This window comes from Bison bison, unplaced genomic scaffold (assembly GCF_000754665.1).
Source record: "Bison bison bison isolate TAMUID 2011002044 unplaced genomic scaffold, Bison_UMD1.0 scf7180017864456, whole genome shotgun sequence".
Lineage (NCBI taxonomy): Eukaryota > Metazoa > Chordata > Mammalia > Artiodactyla > Bovidae > Bison > Bison bison.
Genome location: NW_011495018.1, coordinates 20068361 through 20074758, shown reverse-complemented (window position 1 = coordinate 20074758; position 6398 = coordinate 20068361). Strand labels below are relative to the sequence as shown.

Below are 6398 nucleotides of genomic sequence, written 5' to 3'. Positions count from 1 at the left end.
CCATCACATACTCTCAAAGGGCTGCAGTTAGGTCCTCTTCTACACATTTTTTCACCTAAGCAACAATCTGAAAGATGGATAGACAGACACACATACACACACACCCCAGTCTGAACAGCTGGATGGCCAGATGACCTGATTTCAGTCCTCCTGTGCATGTGTGGGTTTAAGATGGCCTTGGTGCCAGCAGCGTACCAATTGCTCTGATTATCCCAGACCCTTGAGGAAAGTATAGATGGGCCTTAGGACACAAAGAATGTGTTTGTGCCTGCTGAAGGGATGATGGGGTATTTTTACAGCAGTTTTAAGAAAGAAATGTGGCCGTAATTGAGAGCACAGGGACAGATCACATTGCCTGCATAGAAGAAAGGAGGTTTTGTGGCAGAGCCCCCAAAGACTATTGTTGTGGAAGAGATGTGCAAAGGAGTCTGAGAAAAAGCAGCCAGAGAATTAGGAGGAAACCCAGGAGAATATGACATCGAGGAGACCCGAGGAAGGGAGTCTTTTGAAAGGGAAGCATTGGTCACCAGAGCTGAGTAGTTGAATTGATCACCTATAACCCTGATTTGTTATTTGTTGTTCAGTCACTAAATCATGTCTGACTCTTTGTGACTCCATGGACTGCAGCATGCCAGGCTTCTCTGTCCTTCACAATCTCCCAGGTATTGCTCAAACTTGTGTCCACTGAGACAGTGATGCCATCCAACCATCTCATTCTCTGTCATCCTGTTCTTCTGCCCTCAATCTTTCCCAGCATCAGAGACTTTTCCAATGAGTTGGCTCTTTGCATCAAGTAGCCAAAGTATTGGAGTTTCAGCTTCAGCATCAGTCCTTCTAGTGAATATTCAGGACTGATTTCCTTTAGGATTGACTGGTTTGATCTCCTTGCTGTCCAAAGAACTCTCAGGGGTCTTCTTCAGCACCACAGTTTGAAAGCATCAGTTCTTTGGCACTCAGCCTTCTTTATGGTCCAACTCTCACATTCGTACACAAGTACTGGGAAAACCATAGCTTTGGCTATATGGACCTTGGTCACAAGTGATGTCTCTGCTTTTTAGTACTCTTTCTAGCTTTGTCATAGTTTTTCTTCCAAGGAGAGTGCCTCAATAATTCTGAGGGTAAACAACTAGCACAGGCAGAGTATGAAATGGTAAATGTGAAACCGCCTAGACAGGGGGAATTGCATTCGAGCAAATGCCATTTTAGAAATGTGATGTCTTGTGTGGCATGACTTCCATTGACCTACAATCGGTCTAAATGATTCTTCTCCATCCCCAGCTTCTAACATCTGAGTCCCCGCTGCCTTGCTCCCCCACCTGACCCCTGAGAGCCCACTGGGTTCTAATTCTTGAATCAAACCTGACAAAGATTGTTGTTGTTTAGTCGCTCAGTCGTGTCTGACTCTTTGCAACCTCATGGACTGCAGCACACCAGGCTTCCCTGTCCTTCGCCATCTCCCAGAGCTTGCTCAGACTTATGTCCATGGAGTTAGTGATGCCATCCACCCATCTCATCCTCTGTTGTCCCCTTCTCCTCCTGCCTTCAATCTTTCCCAACATCAGGGTCAGCTCTTCATGTCAGGTGGCTAAAGTATTGGAGCTTAAACTTCAGCGTCAGTCCTTCCAATGAATTATCAGGATTAATTTCCTTTAGGATTGACGGGTTTGACCTCCTTGCAGTCTAAGGGACTCTCAAGAGTCTCCTCAAACACAGCTCAAAAGCATCAATTCTTCAGCACTCAGTCTTCTTTATGGTCCAACTCTCACATCCATACATGACTACTAGAAAAACCATAGCTTTGACTATGCAGACCTTTGTTGACAAAGTAATGTCTCTGCTTTCTAATATGCTGTCTAGGTTGGTCATAGTTTTTCTTCCAAGGAGCAAGCGTCTTTTAATTTCATGGCTGCGGTCATGATCTGCAGTGATTTTGGAGCCCCAAAAGATAAAGTCTCTCACTGTTTCCATTGTTTCACCATCTATTTGCCATGAAGTGATGGGATCGTATGCCATGATCTTAGTTTTTGAATGTTGAGTATTAAACCAGCTTTTTCACTCTTCTCTTTCACCTTCATCAAGAGGCTCGTTAGTTCCTCTTTGCTTTCTGCCAAAAGGGTAGTGTCAACTACCACATATGAGGTTATTGATATTTCTCCCGGCAATCATGATTCCAGCTTGTGCTTCATCCAGTCTGGCATTTCTCATGATGTACTCTCCATATAAGTTAAATAAGCAGGGTATCAATACACAGCCTTAACATACTCCTTTCCCAATTTGGAACCAGTCCGTTGTTCCATGCCTGATTCTAACTGTTGCCTCTTGACCTGCGTACACGTTTCTCAGGAGGCAGAGAAGGTGGTCTGGTATTTCCATCTCTTAAAGAATTTGCCAGTTTGTTGTGATCCACATAGTCAAAGGCTTTAGCGTAGTCAATGAAGCAGAAGTAGATGTTTTTCTGGAACTCTCTTGCTTTCTCTATGATCCAACAGATATTGGCAATTTAATCTCTGGTTCCTCTGGTTCTTATTGCTGACCAAGATAGCAAACTTACAATAGTCACAGCCCCAGCATCATTGAAGGGAGACAGAATGAGACATCTGCCCTTTTAAATACACGTGCAATCTGACCTAACCTGAGCTGTGGTCACCTGGCCCTGCCTGTTGGGCTAAATTAACAAGCTGCCAAACTGGCTGCAGGAGCTGGGTTCCCTCAGGGGCTGGGTACCCTCAGGGGCTGGGCTCCCTCAGGAGCTGGGTACCCTCAGGGGCTGGGTACCCTCAGGGGCTGGGCTCCTGCCTGGGAACCGTCACCCCAGCTTTGATCTCTTCTCTTGCCTGATGCTGCCATCAGACTCCCTCTGGAACAGGCCAACTCTCATAGCCCACACACTTATTGCCAATTTCTTTGCCCAGTTGAACTCTACAGTGGGCTGGTTTGACCATGCAGTATCCCTGCCCTAAAGAGCTGCTGCTGCTGCTGCTAAGTCGCTTCAGTCGTGTCCAACTCTGTGCGACCCCATAGACGGCACCCCACCAGGCTCCCCCGTCCCTGGGATTCTCCAGGCAGGAACACTGGAGTGGGTTGCCATTTCGTTCTCCAATGCGTGAAAGTGAAAAGTGAAAGTGAAGTCGCCCAGTTGTGTCCAACTCTTAGCGACCCCATGGACTGCAGCCTTCCAGGCTCCTCCATCCATGGGATTTTCCAGGCAAAATTACTGGAGTGGGTTGCCATTGCCTTCTCCGCCCTAAAGAGAACCACTCCTTTTTATGGGAACCCATCCCATCCATCCCAAAGGGTACTCTTTCTGCCCCCTTCTGATGCCTATGTCAGAAGCTTTTTCTATCTCCTTTATACTTTAATAAAACTTTATTACACAAAAGCTCTGAGCAATCAAGCCTCATCTCTGGCCCCGGATTGAATTCTTCTCCTCCGGGGGCCAAGAATCCCGGTGTCTTCGCGTGATTCAACAACAACCTTTCATCTTGGGGGCTCGTCTGGGATCCTTCAGGACAAGGTAAGGATGCTTGGAGCTTTAGTTCTTTGTTCCCTTAGCGAACACGTTTTCTGCTGTGCTTTACTAACTCTACGGTGTGCTTGTATGAATGAATGGCATGCCCTGTGTGAAGCAAGTAAGGAGCCCTGCTCTGCGGTTCCACGGTTATCTCATACGGCTTATGGCAGAAACCTGTCGGGGCGTTATACCAACCTGCCAATGCCAAGAGGCACCCAATGTCTCCTTTGGGAACCGACCAGAAATGGGCAAAACGTGTGGACCGAACTCTCCTTTCTCGGTCAAACTTTTTGGTCTCTTTGACCATTTCATAACTCCTTGGGAATTAGAAGTACTAACCTAATCTATCGGAGAAGGCTATGGCACCCCACTCCAGTGTTATTGCCTGGAGAATCCCAGGGACAGAGGAGCCTGGTGGGAGGCTGTCTATGGGGTCGCACAGGAGTCAGACACAACTGAAGTGACTTAGCATCCCATCCATCGGATGGATGTGTCTTATCCTTCTCAGAGAACTGCTCACATAATCCAGGCCTAACCAGTAAAAGTGCCTCATTTTCCTCTTCATAGTGATTGATTCAGGTAGAGGAACATGACCCAAATGGAAACATTAAAATCTTCCCTGTGACTTTTGCCAGAACCATACCAAACGAAACAAAACAACAGCAACCTCTCCTCACCAACACATTCTAATTCTGGGGTTGCTAGCTATACGTCACTGGTTCTCCAAGTGTGACCTGCAGTTCTCTAGGGATCCCCAAGGTCTTTTCAAGGAATCTATGAGATCAAAACTGTTTTTGTAATGATACTGAGATTTCACGTGCCTTTTTTGGTATGTTGACATTTGCACTATCTGTGCAAAAGCAATAGTGGGGTGAATTACTGCCACCTTGGAATGAATCGAGGCAGTGACTCCAAATTGAATGCATTCTTCATTGCCACACACTTGCAGGAAAATAAAGGTCAGTTTCACTTAAGAAATGTCATGATGAAGCAGTAAAAAATATCAATTTTATTCAACCTCAACCCTTGGGTACACATCTTTATAACATTGTGAGGATGTCTTGTGATGAAATGAAAGGTATCTATAAACCATGTGGTAATTGGGCTTTCTAGGTGGCATAATGGTAAAGAATCTGCCTGCCAATGTAGGAGATGCAGCAGAAATGGGTTTGATCCCTGGGTCAGGAAGATCTCCTGGAGTAGGAAATGGCCGCCCACTCCAGTGTTCTTGCCTGGAAAATTCCACTGACAGTGGAGCCTGGCAGGCTACAGTCCATGGGGTCTCACAGAGTTGCACACAACTGAGCACAGCACAGCAGCATCATAAAACATGTGGTGGCTGTAAAAATGTGCCACTCAGATCAGCTTGGGGAGGGAGCATCTGCTGTCCTTTGGCCCTACCTCCACGCTGTGTCAAGGCCTTGCTTCTCTCGGTCTGCTCCCTGCCGATGGTTGATCATGAGGGGAGTACTAATGCAGGTTCATTCTTGAGAAACGTGGGACTCCTATCCTGGGTGATTTTGGCTTGAGGACTCCCCACTGGCCTGGCTGAACTTTCGTTGAACTACACTGCAGTCCAAGATTTATTTGACTTGATCCTTTTTCCTTTCCTTCCTCTTCCCCTGTGGTTAGACTAGCATCGTGGTCAAAGGATCTCCTTACTTCTCCAACTCCCTCCCCATTTTCCTTCACAGGTGTTTTCCTTGGCTATGCACATTCCATCTGGCCTTGAAATCTGTTTCTGGAAGGTGCGTGAAACACTTCTATTGTACGTAAAGTACTTTCAACTGTGTAACAAAATACTGTGATTGTCTCAAGAAAAATACTCATGTGATTGTTTGAGCCATGAGCTGAGCCAGCTACTTTTTTCATGGATTTCCATCTTGCCTGAAAAGAATGACTGGCAAACCATGGTTATTCAGACTTGGTATTTGGCAGACATTTCCATATAAATGAAAGGAGTGAGCTTGCCATTTCAAGGAAAACAAATGATGGTTTTGTTGTTGATGATGATAACATTTGAATTTTAAAGCAAAAATTGGAGTTTTGGAAAGTCATATTCTCTACTGTGAGCTTATTAGCTCCCAATGTTTCAAGGCTCCTGATGTGATTGGTGGTGATATTAAAGAATGTGATTTGGGGATGTTGTGTAAGGAGATGGGTCAATATTGGAAGATCTGCAAAACTCAGTTGAACCAATACTTTTCCAATGACCAATCCATGATGTAAAAACATGAATGAGTAAAAGATCCATTCAAAACACAGGATAGACCAATGGATTTTAATGTAACAGAGTGGGAAAAGTTCATTGACCTGGTTTTATTTTATTTTTTAAAGATTTTTTTTTGTTTTTGATGGGGACCATTTTTTAAAGTCTATTGAATTTGTTGCAATATTTCTTGTTTTATGTTTTGGTTTTTGGGCTATAAGGCACATGGGCTGTTAGTTCCCTGACCAGGGGTCGAACCCACACCCCCTACATTGGAAGATGAAGTATTAACCACTAGACTGCCAGGGAAGTCCCCACAGATATGGTTTTAGGTTTCACATTGCAATGACCTTTAATGAAACTATCATTTTTGTATTGATATATTATCATCACAGATGTTTCAGACCACATGGACAAGCCACTCCTCTCAATTTGGTGTGTATCCTTTCAAGTAATGTACTGTGTACACATAGAAATACATAGTTTGGGGCTGGGGGCAAAGATGGGAGAGAGAGACATCTGTCATAGAACACTCATCTTCTTTTGAATTTTGAACTGTTTGAATGGTTCAAATATAAACACAAATACAAAGGGAAGCTTCAGGCAGAAGGAAAGTGGTCCCAGATGGAATCTTGGATATTCAGGAAGGAAAGAAGGACAGTAGAAAGGGAAATATGG

At 44.8% G+C, this 6398-nt stretch overlaps 1 long non-coding RNA gene across 1 annotated transcript; it reads left to right on the top strand.

Annotated features, from left to right (window-relative positions):
* The first annotated feature begins 3490 nt into the window (after nucleotides 1-3490).
* On the top strand, nucleotides 3491-6156 carry LOC105002624. Its single transcript, XR_827003.1, has 3 exons — nucleotides 3491-3514; nucleotides 5206-5259; nucleotides 6116-6156. It is a non-coding gene; the product is annotated as an uncharacterized LOC105002624 (long non-coding RNA).
* The last annotated feature ends 242 nt before the right edge of the window (nucleotides 6157-6398 follow it).